General features: G+C 33.1%; 1 long non-coding RNA gene across 4 annotated transcripts; it reads left to right on the top strand.

The window, feature by feature from the left end:
* The first annotated feature begins 5,760 nt into the window (after positions 1-5,760).
* LOC128209220 (uncharacterized) lies at positions 5,761-19,316 on the top strand. 4 transcript variants are annotated; one of them, XR_008256959.1, is made up of 8 exons: positions 5,761-6,095; positions 6,987-7,029; positions 10,493-10,647; positions 11,727-11,810; positions 13,459-13,573; positions 14,541-14,626; positions 17,200-18,882; positions 19,149-19,316. It is a non-coding gene; the product is annotated as an uncharacterized LOC128209220 (long non-coding RNA). The 4 variants fall into 4 exon arrangements; XR_008256957.1 differs by having other exon boundaries at positions 5,761-7,029; XR_008256958.1 differs by lacking the exon at positions 6,987-7,029 and having other exon boundaries at positions 5,761-6,813.
* The last annotated feature ends 567 nt before the right edge of the window (positions 19,317-19,883 follow it).

The raw sequence follows: 19,883 nt of genomic DNA on the forward strand, positions 1-19,883 counted from the left end.
CGTTCGCAGTTTCACCTGCGACATAAGGGCGAGGGATAAACCATCACCCAAGTGAACCGCCTATATATTGAGTAGGGACACTGCTTTAATCCAGTGATATGCGTGAATTGTCACATTTAAAGACATATCAGACTGGATAATAGACGCTATACAACAAAACAGTCCCTTGATTCAGCGTACATGTATGTTTTTATTAAAATCAGTCAAACTATAATTTTCTTATAAATTTATATTCAGTAACTAGTATTAATATCAATTAAAGTGAAATAAAGGAATGATAAAACACTTGGCATGAATCGTTATAACTTAAGTCATTCCTCGGGTCAGAAGTAGGACATTCTACATGCATTCCTGACAAAGTATATGTACCTTGATGATTTGACATCTGAATGTTCTTTGTTGTTGCAACTTAAATGCAAACAAGAAAAGAACATATAAAGGATGAATTAAATAAACACATACAACATGAATTTCAGACAGACCCCCCCCCCCCACAACAAAAAACAAAAGAACAACAACAACAAACAAATAAAATAATTGTCAGCGAATCGCGCACGATATAAATAAACATAAAAGCAAACAGAATGGAAACAATAAACACATGAACCATAAGAATAAGGTAATCACCGGTTAAACATGTACATGAAGCAAATACACACATACAACATAAGAATGAAATATATGGCCCTGTGAAAACACGCACAAACTCAAGAGACAAACATCACATACATCATAATAATTATATAAAAAATAAACTCATAAACCACGATAAAGAAATAATCATCTGGAAAACTCATAGAACATAAAAATGATGCAAAGTAACACATAAACATAAGACGAAGCCCAAACACACACAACATACAAATGAAGTAATACAAGTAGCATGGAAATGAAGCAAATAAACACTTTTATAAAGCAAATAAACACATGAGAAGGCAAACGCACATACAATAATCACGGGTGAAACACACACAGCAGTAGGGTAAAAAGGGGACTCTCGCGGCCATCTTTGGCGATTTCCCGCGTTAACGGCCATGGGGACTCTCGCGGCCATATTTGACGGTTTCCCGCGTTAGCGGCCATATTTAGCGATTTCGCGCGTTAGCGGTCATATTTGGCGATTTCCCGGTCCTAGCGGTTATGTTTAACCATTGTTTGAAATCCAAGACAAAGGGTCATTGTTTAACTGGGTCTCCATTGATTATCAGTATTAATCTTTTTGCGATTGAAGTTGGCAGCCATTGTTTTACCGGCTAATATGAGTTATAATTTGACACCATATGACTCAAACAGGAAAATGTTTGATTCCTTTTGGGATGAGAATGGAACTATGCTACCTTGGATCACCGATTTTGAAGCAATTTCCATATACGAATGGTTGCGAGATAGTCATAGACATATGACAGAGTTATTAAGAAGTACCAATTTTCAAACCATAGTTGATCAGTACAATAGCCATCAAGAGATTGAAGAATATCCGGATAGATGTAAATTCATTCCCTTTTTAACCGTATATACAGGACTTAAAGACGAGCCCATAGTACGAGAATAATCAACGTCCAAGACATTTTTTTTTTGATTGTCAATAGTGGTATATAACAAACCGAACAAATTGGATATTGTAAGTCTGTGCTTTAACAGTTGTCTAAAGTGTTTAAAAATACAAAAATGGCTCAAGCTCAGATACGTTTTTCTAACGAGTTGCAGACATATTTGAGAGGTTTTGGTTTTGAAAATGTCTCTTGGTCACCAATAAGAAGGGAAAATTTTATTTATTATTATTATTATTTATTTTTTAATTTTTTAATTTTTGCAGGTTGAGGACATGTTTGATGAGCTATTTTATACCATTCCGGTATGTTGCATCAATAACTAAAATATCAGACAAGATTTCAATATTTATTTTCTTATAAGTACAATACAATGCAAATACAAATAAAGTTGATTATAATTGAATTCAAACAATTTGTTTAACATAGATCATACATTTTTATTTATTTTAGGTTACATTTCAACAGTAGAGCAGTAGATAACATCACATGAAATTACATGAAATTAGATGTAATTTGGTATAAAACATAGAAATTATATGTCTTGTATCTTATAATGTCCATAAGCATATGATTTAATTCCATCTTCTAATAAAAATCTTTTGTCATCAAAACTAGATAATCCTACTTTGCTGATTGTTTCCAGATAAATTTTATGGTTATGACTTCTTAATGAATGCATTGTTGAGTGCATTTGAGAATTATTAAATAATACATGTTTATAATCATTAAGAGTCAATGATTTTTTAACAACCGCTTTTGATATCCCTTTTGCTCTTTTCTCGTCTATATCATCACACTTAAATGCATACATTTTCGATCGCAAACCACAATATTCACTAATACATTTCTCATTTGTTTCCCTTTTCATTTTTCCCATTACTTTTTTGTTGAAGTCACTATATAAAAAATGATCTTTAGGGAAATCTGAAGTGTCAAACAAATGTGAATAGGCCAACATATCTTGGAAAATGTCCGGTGTTGTACATGATACTAAAAATGAATCTGTGTCCGTTAATTCTAGCTCAACGTTGCTACCATACACATTTTTTAAATGATTATAATAAAAATCGTACATGGTATATTTTGACAAATCAAGGATACTCATTCCAACAAAAATTGGTTTATTTAATTTAATTTTTTTGCGACTTAATTCAACACCAACAAGGTCTTCAGAAAAAATCCGGTGCATCTTATAAGTGGGTTTGGATGACACCTTCTGTAGTCGTTTTTCTGTATGAACAAGTTCTACGGACCGATGCTTCCGAAGATTTTCCATGGTTTTTCCTGAAAGTAAACACAATTTTTGGTAAGTAACTTTTCATCATGTTAATCTTTACTCTGAACTGCTCAATATATGTTTTTATGATGGTATCCATCGTTATCTTAGATACCTGTGTTTTGGATTAGAGATATGAAAATGAGGCCGAAAAATACACTTTTTACTTGCCGGTAGTTATTTTTGGTCAGTTTTACTTTAGGTTCCTAATTGTACATGAGCATTTGTAAGCGTCTGATTGAAGATGAATGAAATACCATACCACGTCGATGCTATTGTCTATCTCAGATTATTATACGACCTCTTAGTGGGCATCACAATTATTAATATACTGTACAGTAATGTAAAGTAGCTCGACTACCGTAAATTGGTCGTTTTAGGTGATACAACATGGCGGCGACCATGCAAAAAAGTTTATTGGAGGCTCTGGATGCGATTCGAACACATGAAATTGAAACGACAACTCGTTTTTTGTCATGGTCTTCGCCTAAAGGATTTGGAAATCTTGGTAATGGTTTTAATATTGCTCTAACTTCGAGTTTATAGACGAAAGTCAACAAAGGAGAAACACATTTTTGGTGTCTATCTTGAAAACAAATTATGAAAATTTTATAGTTGAAGCATAAAAAAGTGGTCTTATTTGTCATATTATCTATCATTCATGATCAACGCAGTTCCTCTTGTCTATCGTAAAATATTATTCTTGAAATGTTGAACTTTAGCTGTTTATCCAGATTTTTTCTTATTATCTATCGTAAAATATGTTGTTGTTTTTTAAATTTATGATAGACAATATGAATTATTTATATTTTTCTTATTTGTCCTATAATTACATGAAAACACAAGTAGTAAGTTTCTTACAGTCAATCATGGTTTTTGCTTTACTGTAATTATGTATAATTTGTTTTCGTATTGTCTATCAAAATATATTTATTAAATTTATGATAGACGGTTAGAAAAATATTTCATGATAGATAATAATGAAAATAATTCCTGATAGACAGTAAGAAAAAAATTCATGATAGACAATAAGAAATATTTTAATTTAAACATATGTATTAAAATTTATGATAGACCGAAAAATATTTCATGATAGACAATAATAAAAATTATAATTCATGATAGACCGTAAGAAATATTTTTCATGATAGACAATAAGAAATATTAAAAAAAAAAATTCTTATTGTCTATCATAAAATATGATAATATTTATGATAGACAGTTAGAAAAATATTACATGAAAGGCAAAAATAAAAACAATTCTTGATAGACAGTAAGAAATATTTTTCATGATAGACAATAAGAAATATATATTTCATGATAGACAATAAGAATATTTTTTCTTATTTATCATTTACATAAAAAATATTGTCTATCATAAAACATGGTTTTCTTAATTGTCTTTCCTAAACATATATATTTTATTTAATTTCTAACATAAAATGAATCTTTCATACTGGGATTAATATTATCAATAAAAAAAATAGAAATGAACATTACTGTTCATTTAACTTTAACCATTGTTTATCTGCCATCATATGGCTTCAAGATAAGTTTAATGAATTTTATTATAATAATAAGGTAATAAGTGATACTGGTTATGAAAGTTTATCTTAAAAGCAGGGGAGAGTTCAGGAATAGACGTTAGAGAGGGCATACCTAAGGGGCGTACTCCGCTCCCCAAGAAAGGGCATACCTAAGGGGCGTACTCCGCTCCCCAAGAAAGGGCATACCTAAGGGGCGTACTCCGCTCCCCAAGAGAGGACATACCTAAGGGGCGTACCCCTCCCCCCAAGGGTCCGCTAGACGTAAGCAATTTGTGAAGACATCAGAAAGACATACAAGTGAACATAACACATCGGTGGCCTTCAAGTAGTGGTGATATTGACTTCATGGCATATCTTGCACATGTTCAAGGATTGCGTTCTGCTACAAGACTGGAGAAAATAACTTTTTTCTCAGTTTTATGGCATGTATGCTTTTCTTGTTTTCAACAAATATCACACGGATGATGGATACATTTTCACCAGTATTGGAAATTGTTGGAAGACGTGGAAACTGTTGTTTATATACGGATGAAGAAACATCAAGAGGACATAATTAAAGGAAGTTGCGCTGTTTGAATTTGTTGTTTTTATGAGTTCACATCGCCTGCACATGATGGCATTTGAAAGGTGTAGTTTATTAATTTCCACTCCTTTGAGATAGAATGCAAACTTTGAAGACTTGAGTGATGGGGCATGTGCCGGGTGTGCCATCCCCCCTCCCACGGAAGCGTTTGTGTTAACTGTTGGTCATTGCAATTGCTCATTGATCTGTGATAGACTGCAGACTGTGAGCAGAAATTATTGATTGGCAATTGAAGCCAATTCTATTTCTTTCTCACTTACACTTGTTTGATCAATGTACTTTTCTTTATATTATCAAAGAACATATTTGATGCAAAAATTAAAATATATCAATTGATTTTGTTAATATGTACCTTCAAATGTCCATAAAAGAAATGGTATATGATAGGGTTATTTTTGTATGACATACATAAATATCAATTAAAATATTTCTTTGATAGACACTAACAACTTCGTATTAAAAGGTACATAATATTGAGATGCGGACAACAGTTTCATAAACGTGATACTTTTAAGCCTAAAATCTGTTTGCTCAATAGCCTATTTCGTCAAGCTAAATAATCTGTGATAGACAACAGTTTCAACGTATTTATAAACGTTGCATTAAAATAGTTCATGATAGACTCCTAAAAAAGTATGGAATATACTATAATATAGTAATATTGCCATTCCTTTTATAACATAAAAGTAAAAAAAATATCACGACCAAGATGAACGACATTAATAATTCTGATGGCCTCAAGCAGGTCCGATCATAATTTAGGATAGACAACTGGGCCGACCGAAATACCAAAAAGTAAAACCACGCCTGACAATTATTTAACAGTTGTTTTTGTAGATAAGTATTAGTGGTATGGAAGTGACAATAAATGTATTGTATAAATTACATACGGGCAGGTCATACAAAAATAATAACAATGCAATAATTAACACGAACCCAAAAAAACAAAAAAAACAAACCTTACCGAAGACCGAGTTGTTCATGAGTTTGAAGAAGTTCTTCTCGAAAGCAGTCTTGGCTTGTTGTCGCATTTTGGTGTAGAACTCAACGTAGGGTTTCATGAAAGCCTCTTGTTGGAACTCTAATACTCTATGTATTTTTTTCAATTTTAGACCGAGTTGGAGATACAGTTGCAGGTAGTCCACCTAAATGGCCGTCAACCAGTCTTTTGACGATTTTTAGACTATGGCAGACTGGTGACGTCCACCATCCCAGCAAAAAGTAGCAAACGGGCCTTGCGCAGAGGATCCTCGCGGCCACAATTTTTAAATTATCTTTGTTATAAATTCAAATTTCTACGAAAATATTATTGCCTACTATCAAACACACATTTATTTATGTCATTATGCCGAAAAAACATGTTCAGATACCATAATGCACTTACATGCATCGATTGTATCCATTAATCTGTAAATCTAGGACAAATCTGACAGGTTGTGTACATGTATGAAACGGGGTAGAGGATTTCGAATATTTTGGTCGTTAATAGGCTCGGTTAAATAACACTATTAAAAATGCAACCATTTCAATGCGCTGAACGCTAACGTGTTTGATGGGTCAAGTTGGGAGAAGTTGATGATGATGATGTTAGTGATGATGATGATGATGATGATGATTAGGTATCACCATTTTTGAACACTGTTGCGTTGCTCTGCACAATACATAGAAAAGCGAGGATAACTGTGACTGCGCACAGGGTTAACAATCATTGACGGATGGGTACAAATTTATTCGATAAAAATCAACATGTATAAAAAAATGGTGGACTGCTACGCTCATTTCGTGACCCAGAGTATATTTATGTGAAAATAACAACTCTAACGACAAATCCAACCCAGTTAAGATCACTTTCAGGTACATTTTGAACAATTATATCATTATCATTCAACATCGATGCATAATATTACTATATATTCTTTCGCCCAGTGTTAAATGGTAGAGAGTTGTAGCGTTACAGGGATACACATGAAATGTCAAAATAATAAAAAAGTATCCCTGATCGCTCATTATTGTAGCTACAGTTGCAGGTTGCGATAGTGAAGTACATAATTCTGTTTGTTTTCTAAAGTGGTGGGTAATTGTTCAATCTTTGCTCTGGGTGGAAGTTCCTCACTGTTGTGTAATTGTTTTAACACATGTTGAGCATAAGGAGATAATTTTTCATTGGGTGTGAATTTACGTTCCGGAACTAATGGGTAGTCGTTATGACTGTCATGTAAATGTTTTGGATATTCTAGATCTACTTCTAAAATATACCCCTTAGATCCATCCTCTGGTATTTTTTCAGGTTCAAAAGTATCAATTTCTTCCTTCTCTAAAAACTTAAAGAAGCCTGTTGGTAGTTGTTGTGACATACTGTAACCATAAAGATTATTGACATCATAATAAGCTAGAAATGAGGTTTCTTTTGTAGGATCATAATCATTCAAATACTCATTGTTTGCTTTTTTGTATCTATAATGGTCTGGCCTTTACCCTGACCTTTATTAAGGTCATATAGTTATAGTGAGTATAAGACCAAGCCGGTCGAGGTTCGTTTTATGTCCTAGTGTGTATAACTAACAAAAGCTGTTTTCCATAGTTGACTCTCTTCGTTTCTATACAGATAAATCATGAATCAACATGAAGCACGAAGCAACACACTGAAATATAATATGAACAGTAATCAGTTAAATGCATCATCACATTTAGTTATTACAAAAGGTTAAAGAAAAGGTTTATCTCATACAATAAGCATGTGCTTAGTGGCCCGTATTAACAAACGACTAATGAGATAAATAACATTTCTTACAAAGATAATACAGTAATGGCAACAACAATAAAACATGTAAGACAACAACAACTACAGATACACTTACAAGTTTATGGAACTGAGTGTTCTCACTGTATACATGTCTCTCATCTCTCACCCATGGTGTCTGTTAATCTGGTCACTGTGGTTAACTGTTAATTGTTAACTGTAAACAATTATGAACACAGTGAAACACATGCAAAGGGTTACTTAAAAGGAGCTGCTATCTTGAAATACTGTGATAGAACAGAATTTACCAAACCTTCCAAAAATACAGAATGCACAGCCAATACAACATATTGCAATTAAAAGAATAACACTCTTGAATTCATTTAATACATACCAAACATGGAAATACTTCCAGGAACTAGTTAAAATAATAAGGCTCTAAAAGTGCGCCAAAAGCTGCAATCCTGGCAGATTGCTATTCTCACAAAAACCTCAAATATCAGGGGGAAAGGTAGCAGTCAACACAAAATATGAGAACTGGAGCAGACAACACTTTATACTAAATGCTGAAATATCCACAGGGCTACATATCTATTTGATATTTGACTAATACCACCTCGAATACCTTTTTCGATAAATAAAATTTGATCAATGTCTCACAGTCTGTCATGAGCTCTAGAGTGACTTCAGTCATTTTCAACATTGCCTGCCAGCTCAATCCCGGACTGGTGTAAAAGTGACAAGGGTCTAAACCATAACACTTCAGTGACATAATCCCATATCACGAAAATTTTCAAAAACATCAGCTAATAACAATATGTCTGTTTTTAGATAGAGATCATGGTATTCTCCAAGACTTTTTAGTTTAAATGTTTGATATACTTGCTTTGCATGTTCATAGTCTTCTTTTGATATATTTTCCTCAGTCAATGAAGAGTAAAAATTCTCTATTGCTGGAAGATCAGCATCTTCAAATTTATCCCAGTCAGTCATGAACTCGTAAGGATAAACCCCCTTTCTTAGCAGGAGGTTTCCATGATTTTTGATTTCTGAATGAAAGTGATGGAAAGACTGTGGGCCATTTTGAGCTAAGTTATCTACAAGGGTCCCAAGAGATGAAGGGAGAAAACCCAAAGAGTCAATAAACCTAAGATTTCCAATACTAAAACTGATATACTTTTCAAATGACTGTGGGATGCAATTGATTTTATAATTTTTAAATGTACCAATGCTTTGACAAAGCAAGTGACCATCAAAATTTTTAAGATTGTGGAAGATGACTGGGATGAAACTGGGTTATTTACATTGTAAATTACAATTCATATGTGCAGCTCCTATGTATTTCCCACTTGTGTGATCATGATGTCTTGCTTTCTTTCCCTTGTTACCAAATACTTTTTGACATAAACAACATGTGTTTGCTTGTTCGAACTGTTTTTCTTCACTTTCCTTTAAAACTAGGGGTATGATATTTTGCATATGTTGCTGTATTTCATGACTTTCTCATAAAAGACATTCTAACAATTTTTTGGGTGCATCTGGACCTCTGTAGATAACAGTATCTTTGGTTAATTTTGAATCAGTTGAAATAACTTTATATCCAAAGGAACAGGGTTCTAACAATTGATTTTTTGATGTTGAAGCTGTTTGGTTTTTAGTCTCTATTGGTTTATTTAATGTTTCAAAATCAGCCACAATAACATAAGGGACACGCAGTGTTTTTTTCATAATCTTTAAATTCAAGAAAGCAGTCTGCTCCTGATGGAAGTTCAATTTTTTGAGCATCATGGACTTAACAGTATGAAAGGTGACCATCTAATAAACTTTGTTTACTAAATCCATGGAGGCAATATCGACAATAGTAGTATGCACGATGTCCTTTCTTACCATGACTAAGAAACCTGTTTATGTTTTTTATAAGCACATAATGTGAACTGTTTTCTGATTGCAAAAGCAATAAGTCAATATGATGGAGTCTGTTCTGGCAATTTGTAATGCGTAGTGGAAGAACATCATTGTCTTCAAAAGTAAACACATTTATAGACAAAAATGGGTTTTGCTTCTCAAATTGATTTATTTAATTCAATGACATTGGAAACAGCAGACCTTTTGTGTTTAATTCATTTTCAAATTGTTCATAATCACTCACCAGAGGGGAATCCAAGGGATGAAGAGATGCTAAACAACACCAGTCCATAGAAAGCACTTTTGGTCAAAAATTCTTATGTTTAGTAAACTTTGATAGTTAATAAGAGGCTTTGGTAGCTCTACAAAACTAGATCCGGACACTGGAGAATATTTCACAGTGTGCACAGTTATACTTAATACTTGTTTGAGAACCCACCCAGAGCTTTCTCTTATGTACTTTTCAAAACTTTCAAACATTTTTTGAAATGCTTCATTTAAGTTGTCTTCATCAAATGTTATCAAATTTAACCTTCTATAACTCTTAGATCTAAAATGTGGAGTTGATGTATTGTCTCCATCTTTTGTGTGTTTCACTAGCTCAACCTGCACTGATAAATACCATTTAATAGGATACAATTGAAGTCTTTTTTCTAAAATATTTTGAATGTTTTTATTGGCATTGGCAAAAAATGCCAGCAGATCATATTGTTCATGTTGATTTGGTTGTATGGTGAAATCTTGAATGTTTTCATTAATAGCATGTTCATAACTGTGGTTCATTGTTGTAGATGATGGTGTTCTTGCAGTGGAAGTTGGTGTTGATGATGGTGTTCTTGCAGTCGAAGATGGTGTAGATAATTTACTGTAGTTGTGTTCATTTTGAAGGTGCGGACTTGGAGAGAGCGGTGTTCTTGCAGTAGAAGATGGTGCAAATAGCTGACTGTAGCTGTGCTCGTTCTGAAGTTGTGAAGTGGTGAGAAGTCCTGTTGTATGATCTACATTGCTTGTTGAAGAGGAGCTTTGGGTGTCGCTGCTTGGAGGTATTTGATTATATGGAGTTATTTTTCCACCAGTTTGTTGATGTTTTCTAGACAAGTGTTTTTTAAGATAATCTTTTCTTTTCAATTTGTCTCCACAAACTTCACAATTGTAAAAACTTTTGTGTGTGAGCGCATGAGATATCAAAGAAGTCTTGTTCTTAAAGTGTTTTCCACAAGTATCACACTCAAATATTTTTGAATCCAATTTTATCCTTTTTTGTCTCTGATATTCCTCATATTCATGCGCATATTTTGAAGTAAGGTAATCACTAAAACTTTGATCATCCATGTTTTAAGGTTAATGTTAAACTGATCCCACTTCAAGTCAGAAATGCTTTAAATATTCTACCTTTTCCCGCTTATACATTGTAAACGATCCACTTTTCTTGGGTTGGTTTTTTCCTAACAATAGCTTTTGTCTTTTTAAGCTCAATTTTCATTTTTTTCTTTGGTGATTGTTCTGTCTTTGTAGTTGTTCTTTTACGACCTTTTGTTTCTAATAAATCTTTTGTAGTAGGCCATGCTTTTTCAAAAAACAATATTTGATCGTTTTACAAACTTTTTTTTCTTTGGATTTAAAAGTTGTCCTCCTTTTTGATGTGAAGTATCCTTAATATCTCTTGTATCATCGTTCAATTTATTATGTATTGATGATTGTTCCAATTTTTTATGATGAAACTGGTTATTGTTATCACTTTTTGTAAATTCCTTCCTCATATTTTGATTTTGAAATCAATACTTGTTCTTGAGCCATGACTCACAAGGTTGTATTAATAAAACAAATTGCTTAAAATTTTTTAGGAGGAGAGCTCTTCTCTTTTTTTGTGATAGCCCTTTTACCACAAACTTACGAATGACATTCCTATATCTTTTCAATGACTTTTTGATATTGTCAGAAATTTTTAGATTTCCAATGAGAATATTGTAAACCACTTCCACAATCACACTCATTTGTGATTTTGTTAATGCTTTTATCAGCATTTTTGGTTGATTTTCACTTGTGTTTAAGAGAAATTTAAGAGAAATTTTAAAAAATACTTTTCCTTTTCCATTTTTTCTCTCATATTTTTCTTTTTCAGGTCGAAAGACAATCAATGTCTGAGAGGGAAATATGTTGGTGCGCAATTTATACAACTTGTTTGAATGTGGGCTTACATCAACGAGTAAGTAAGAGTATTTGTTTTGTGTTGCTTTTTTATAGGCATCCATAAAATATTTTAAACCACCTGGAAACATTTGACGAGCAAGTGTTTGAATCTGAAGTTGGTCTCTCTGGTTATTAAACAATACAAAGTAATGACTATTCAGACTAATAGTTCGGAAATACTTTCCTCCAGAAAACAGATTTTGTACCACAAAAAACACTGAATTTTTTTTGTGGTGATTATAAATCGTAAATAAGTTCACAATGTCAATACTTTCTGAAGCCTTTTGCACTAAATCATCAATGACTAAAATCTTAAATCCAGAGTCGTATGCCCAAAGATCCATATCTTCTTTAGATGGTAAACCTTCAAAGAATTCTATGTTTTGCACATGTGTTTTCATGCTGTCATATAATGGTTGATAAGTTGAATAACAGTATATAATTTTTCTTGGAGCATCATTAAACATGGAATTTGCACTCTTAAAAAGTTCAAAAAGAAAGGTAGATTTTCCGCTTCCACTCGCTCCAGCTATAATGCAAGTAGCTGGACTTTCAAATTTCACAACAGTGTTTGTCATGATGTTAATACGAAGACTTCAGCAATATAAATGATCTTAAGATTGAAAAACAACAACACTTTTAATGTAGTTATACATTTTTTTTTAATGCTCTACATGATTGGTTAAAAACACATTGATTTTGTACACAGTTATTAAACATGCTACTGACATAATTGTATACACATAAATCATTACTATGAACATCATTGGAAAACATATTTACAATATCATAAAACAATACACCATTCAATCTATGAATCAAGGAAAATAAACAGTACATTCCACACACATCACTATACAAACTTTGTAATTGCTTTGAATTTGTTATAAGTGATGAAAAATTTGATGTGTATTGAGGGAAATAGTCATTAAAGTAAATGACAGGCATTCCATAACTCAAAATATTCTATGGTGGTAGAGTTTGGAAAGTAAAAGGCACACCAATGCCTTCCTGTCTTTGTATGATTATCTGTATTTGCTATAAATCCACATGGAATATTCATTTCTGTAGGAAGTTCATTTGCTGCATAAACACCAAGTACAGACTTTCTTAGCAAAGGGAAACAATCTAAACAACACTGAATTTGGGATGTATTCATTCTGTAATTATGTCTCTTTGTGAATTGATTTGAAAAAAAGCAGGAGAGCTACTATGTACAATACAACTTGTTGTATCTGTCAATGATGTCTTAAACTGAACCTCTAAACGCACATTGCCTGTTTTAACAAGAGAAAGAAATGTGTTGTCATCCAAAAAGTTTGGTTCTAACTGAAACGAAAAAAGTGTTGATGATTTGGCAAAGTCCTCTCTATTTATATCCAGTCCTATGTTTTTGCCCCACTGTCCATTTGTTAGAAACATGTTTGTGTAGGCTCTCATAAAAGATTGCCCTTCAGATGCATCAAAATTTAATTTTAATGGGCTACCCCACACTGGAACACCATCCACATATAAACATATGCTTTGAATATTACAGTTTAAGAAATGAAATGGATTGGATTTATAATCACCAGATAAAGCCTTTGATTTTACAAATGCCACAACTACTTTGTTTGGTTTTTGTCCTTGAAACAAATTATCCTATGTAAACATTGTACTTCCAGCAGCAAGACTTTGCGATCGACACTCTACTCTGTCAAATGGATATTTAGCTGTGCTGTTTTTCAACAACTGCATGGGCTACAATAAGAGCTGGATTGACTCTTACCTTCTTTGCTAGTAAGTAAATGTCTATAATCTTTATTTTATAGTTGGGAGATGCATCCCCTGCTGATAAACAAAATGCTGGAGAGCTTCGGTATAATTTCAATTTGATTTAGTAAATAGCGTTTAATAGTAAATAAACTGTGATATATTGGTCCTTGAAGCTCCAGAATCTTGGAGCCTTTAATGTATTCTGATCTTAAAAAGAGACCATTATTACCAGCGCTGGCATCCGTAACAGCTGCTCCAGTACTGTCATTATCATCTTTAATATATAATTGAGATAATAATTGCGAATGGCTAGCATCATGACCGCTGTGTAACAAAGTCTGAATCATTGCATTATATGGATTGTAATTTGAAGAAATTACAGCTTTGTTTTGTAATGAGACTTCAGTGGCTGAAAATAATGCTTGTAAGAATAAATTTACAGGTCCCACTTTAACACTTGTAATATCACTACCATCTGGATTTGTAACTTTTAATTTCACACATAATTGTGTTCCTCGAAGATCGAGATAGTCCATTGAATTTTGTCCACTTATTTGGAACTCGATAGGAGTATCATCTGACACTTGTGATAAAGGTCGAATTTCTTGGTAATGCACATCACTGACAGCAACTTGTGTAGGTGGTAAACCAAATAATAATAGTACATTTGGAACACCCTCAGAAAATCCATCTTGTAAAAAGTATGACATTTTTAATAAGTGAATATGTCCTGGACTGGTCTTGAAGTTTTTCTGTTCACTTTTGTAGCACCGTTTTTTAAGGTTTTTTCTGTAGTTTTTGATGTCTTTTTCACGGATTTTGGTGCTTTTTTCAATCCTTTTTTAACGTTTTTTTTGGTGGTATTTTGATCTATTTTCGCTGTCTTTCTGTGCTGTTTTACCTTTTTGATTGAACCTTTAACGTGTGACTGATTGGATGATGTATGCGAAAAAGATGATACTTCAGGTGTTTTTATACCTTCTCGTTTCAGTTCGCTTTTCGCTTGATTTACAATTTGCTGTGTGGGGGAAGTCCCGTTCAATGTCAAGTCGCTGCTCTCTGCGGAAGCTTTATGAGGTATGGCAAATCCTTTCCCAACCTGTGATTTATTTTGTTTAAAGTAATTAATCCATTTTTCTGGGTTTGGTACATACAACTTAGAGAGATTCATAATAAGGGTAAAATGAGTAACGTTTGAAGTGAAGTGTGAGGTAGACCGGTGAATCAACAAATGTTGCAAAATTGTTGTCTTCTGTCTTTATATCAAATTCCATTTCCTGAAACTCTGTTTTATTTAATGGTAAATAAAATGGAGTATCAAACACATAACTCCATTTTTTATCGTATTTTTTTTCTACTCTTCTCAGTATTGCATGTTCACTGCCATTTACAATGCTTTCTTTAGATATATTCGAATAAATAAATATGGTGTCAGTTAAATCCTTCTTTTTAACTTTATAGTCTGTTTGTAAACAGATTTCTTTTAAAGCTACTTTCCAATATCCATCAAAATGAAGTGGTAACTTCAACTGCACTTTAAAGCTATACGGTTTATTACCAATAAAAATATCATTGCTCTCATTGTCTCTCACAAACACATAACGTTCCATTATTATTGTTTTTGAACTTGATCTGCATCAATCCAGCTATCAAATGATTTTGGAAATTTTTCCCATCGAACAAAATACTCTAATTTCCCTTTGACTTTTCTCTTTTTTAAAACTTTATCAACATACCAAAGACTGTCTGCATCTTTATCAACAGGAATTATTTCATTTTGATTCACATAACCTGATATTGGTTCTTTATTCAAGTCTATGATCTTATACAATGGAAAACCTTGTTTGAAAATCTTGCTCTTTATTTTAAAAACTTCTGTAGTATATTGTTGTTGATAAGCTCTTCTAAAGGGATGTTTCGTGTAACTTAATCTAACCAAATCACCAATTTCATATTTAAAGCATCCAAACTCCGATGAGGGGAATTATTGTAACTATTAACAATATCTTGAAGGTGATCTATATATATATCTATAATTTCGCTGATATCTTAACATTCTAAATATCATACCGCGAAGGGTACGAATGACTCGCTCTGCATAGTTTGCTTTAGCGGTGCTTTGTGTATTAAACAAGTAAACTCTCTTCTTTTGCATAAACGCTTTTAATTCACGATTGATAAATTCAGAACCTCGGTCCGTTCTTAACTTTTTAAACTTATGAACACTAAGAATATCCTTGATTGCTGACAATACCGTGTTAGATTTTTTATTAACTAAGGGTCGAACGGATAGAAAACGTGAAAATATATCTATAACAATGAGTAGGTATTTAACTCCATCATTGTATTTAGCAATGTTATCAACTGCCATTAAATCCATATCACCCTGATCGTTCATACCCGCCACTTCAACACGTGGTCTTTTATATGTATGTCTCGCCTGACGTTGAATGGCATACGAATCTTGATTGTTGAGCCATTTCTGTATGAAATAAGTAGTAAATACTCTTGGATAGTTTTGGTTTAATATCCTGTGTAACTTTTTTGCACCCAAAAAGCTGCCTGCGTTTTTAGAATCGAAATAATATTGTGATAGGATATGTTCCTTCTGCGTTTTATCCATGATTAAACATGATCATCGTTGTAAGTAGTTTATATTATGGGACATATGGGTTGTTAATTAAACTAAAGCAAGGAAATGAAAACATGTATAGATATAAATACATTTATTTGAAACTAAACATGTATAAAATAAGTCAGCATATGATCATACAAGCATATACATACAATGACATACATGTACATAAAGTGAATTAAATATTTATTTGAAACATGCAAAAAGGAAATTCGTGAAGTAATAAATATAACAAGTCATTTTACGCCACACAATGCCAGAGTTCTTAATTTCTCATGAATTCTTCTTTTGAAGAAAAAATGCAGTAAAACACATACAACATTGCATAATATGTCCATTTTGTTGTGTTGTAAATATTCTTTTGCTCAACGTGATGGACGAAACAGTCGATCTTCAATGCGATTGATTGTCAACACCACTCTTTTCATTTTTTCACAAGACCGCTCGGTTTTCATTATCTGTAGATAGTCATTGCTCTCTAGCAAAAGTTTGTGTAAATCAATCATTTCAGAGGGAATGTTTGAAATGCGCACAATTTCTTCCCAACTTTGTAGTATATTTTTTTCATTAACTGCGTTTAGCATGTCACTAAAGTAACGTTCTATTTTATGTTCATCGTCATCAGGGTCTGTATCCATGATACAATGGTGATCTTTTTGAGATGGGAGATCCATCTGGCAACCATAGCAAAGTTGTCTAGTCACCATACCCATAACCTCACACAGTGCCTTCGCATATACAAAGTCAAAGTACGATTTCATTAGCGCGACACTTGTATAAACTGGAGTATAAATATCTGTAGTGTCCATAACATTTGTTTTGGAGTCACAATGCTCATTTTCATAAATATCTTGAGATAGTTTCACTGCAATCCATGTTAAGTTTCTCTGCTGCGATATGATCACATCAAATGTCTATGAAACACTGAATGTTTGTGCTATGTTGTATGTCTTTTATAGTTACATATATGGTAACGGAAAAATTATAACGGAAAAATTCAAATTTGAATTTTCAGATCATCCGGGGATATCGCCATATTGAAAACCTGCCAGAGGTTCGGTCCACGTCCATGGTGCTCTGGATGAGTTATTGGAGGACGAAGATCGGGTGTCCTTATGCTGCCATGAAATGTCGTTTTTATTATGTCCAATTATGTTCAAAAATAAACAACTTGGAGAATGTGTTCTATGTTCTAACAACGACTCGTCTCCTTTCTGCCACTGATGTAATCGCAAACCGCAAGAAAAACACTCGACTATGTCATTTCTGCCAGTATAATAAAATCCTGCTGAAGATAATTATTATAACTATTAACAATATCTTGAAGGTGATCTATATATATATCTATAATTTCGCTGATATCTTAACATTCTAAATATCATACCGCGAAGGGTACGAATGACTCGCTCTGCATAGTTTGCTTTAACGGTGCTTTGTGTATTAAACAAGTAAACTCTCTTCTTTTGCATAAACGCTTTTAATTCACGATTGATAAATTCAGAACCTCGGTCCGTTCTTAACTTTTTAAACTTATGAACACTAAGAATATCCTTGATTGCTGACAATACCGTGTTAGATTTTTTATTAACTAAGGGTCGAACGGATAGAAAACGTGAAAATATATCTATAACAATGAGTAGGTATTTAACTCCATCATTGTATTTAGCAATGTTATCAACTGCCATTAAATCCATATCACCCTGATCGTTCATACCCGCCACTTCAACACGTGGTCTTTTATATGTATGTCTCGCCTGACGTTGAATGGCATACGAATCTTGATTGTTGAGCCATTTCTGTATGAAATAAGTAGTAAATACTCTTGGATAGTTTTGGTTTAATATCCTGTGTAACTTTTTTGCACCCAAAAAGCTGCCTGCGTTTTTAGAATCGAAATAATATTGTGATAGGATATGTTCCTTCTGCGTTTTATCCATGATTAAACATGATCATCGTTGTAAGTAGTTTATATTATGGGACATATGGGTTGTTAATTAAACTAAAGCAAGGAAATGAAAACATGTATAGATATAAATACATTTATTTGAAACTAAACATGTATAAAATAAGTCAGCATATGATCATACAAGCATATACATACAATGACATACATGTACATAAAGTGAATTAAATATTTATTTGAAACATGCAAAAAGGAAATTCGTGAAGTAATAAATATAACAAGTCATTTTACGCCACACAATGCCAGAGTTCTTAATTTCTCATGAATTCTTCTTTTGAAGAAAAAATGCAGTAAAACACATACAACATTGCATAATATGTCCATTTTGTTGTGTTGTAAATATTCTTTTGCTCAACGTGATGGACGAAACAGTCGATCTTCAATGCGATTGATTGTCAACACCACTCTTTTCATTTTTTCACAAGACCGCTCGGTTTTCATTATCTGTAGATAGTCATTGCTCTCTAGCAAAAGTTTGTGTAAATCAATCATTTCAGAGGGAATGTTTGAAATGCGCACAATTTCTTCCCAACTTTGTAGTATATTTTTTTCATTAACTGCGTTTAGCATGTCACTAAAGTAACGTTCTATTTTATGTTCATCGTCATCAGGGTCTGTATCCATGATACAATGGTGATCTTTTTGAGATGGGAGATCCATCTGGCAACCATAGCAAAGTTGTCTAGTCACCATACCCATAACCTCACACAGTGCCTTCGCATATACAAAGTCAAAGTACGATTTCATTAGCGCGACACTTGTATAAACTGGAGTATAAATATCTGTAGTGTCCATAACATTTGTTTTGGAGTCACAATGCTCCTTTTCATAAATATCTTGAGATAGTTTCACTGCAATCCATGTTAAGTTTCTCTGCTGCGATATGATCACATCAAATGTCTATGAAACACTGAATGTTTGTGCTATGTTGTATGTCTTTTATAGTTACATATATGGTAACGGAAAAATTATAACGGAAAAATTCAAATTTGAATTTTCAGATCATCCGGGGATATCGCCATATTGAAAACCTGCCAGAGGTTCGGTCCACGTCCATGGTGCTCTGGATGAGTTATTGGAGGACGAAGATCGGGTGTCCTTATGCTGCCATGAAATGTCGTTTTTATTATGTCCAATTATGTTCAAAAATAAACAACTTGGAGAATGTGTTCTATGTTCTAACAACGACTCGTCTCCTTTCTGCCACTGATGTAATCGCAAACCGCAAGAAAAACACTCGACTATGTCATTTCTGCCAGTATAATAAAATCCTGCTGAAGATAATTGGAACTTGTTTGGTTCTATTTGAGGTGACCACATGTCGAAAGTTTTAAGTCTGTCTTGAAAGAATAGCATGCTTGGAGAACTATATTCAAACTCTAATAGTTTTGAAGTTGTCATTTCGACTGTCCGTGTAAGAATGAAGCCAACAACTAAACACTTTCCTTCATATCACCACGGACCTATGGTTTATAGGTCCGTGCTGTTATCTATAATGTCCAAGAATGTACAAGAGCACTGAACACTGAATTGCTTAATAAAGGTTTTGTTGATATCTATAATTATCCAAGAATATGCAATGTTTCTGAATACTAAATAGTTCAATAAAGGCTTTGCTGTTATCTATAATGTCCAAGAATGTACAAGAGCACTGAATACTGAATTGCTTAATAAAGGTTTTGTTGATATCTATAATATCCAAGAATATGCAATGTTTCTGAATACTAAATAGTTCA

Source organism: Mya arenaria, chromosome 11 (assembly GCF_026914265.1).
Source record: "Mya arenaria isolate MELC-2E11 chromosome 11, ASM2691426v1".
NCBI lineage: Eukaryota > Metazoa > Mollusca > Bivalvia > Myida > Myidae > Mya > Mya arenaria.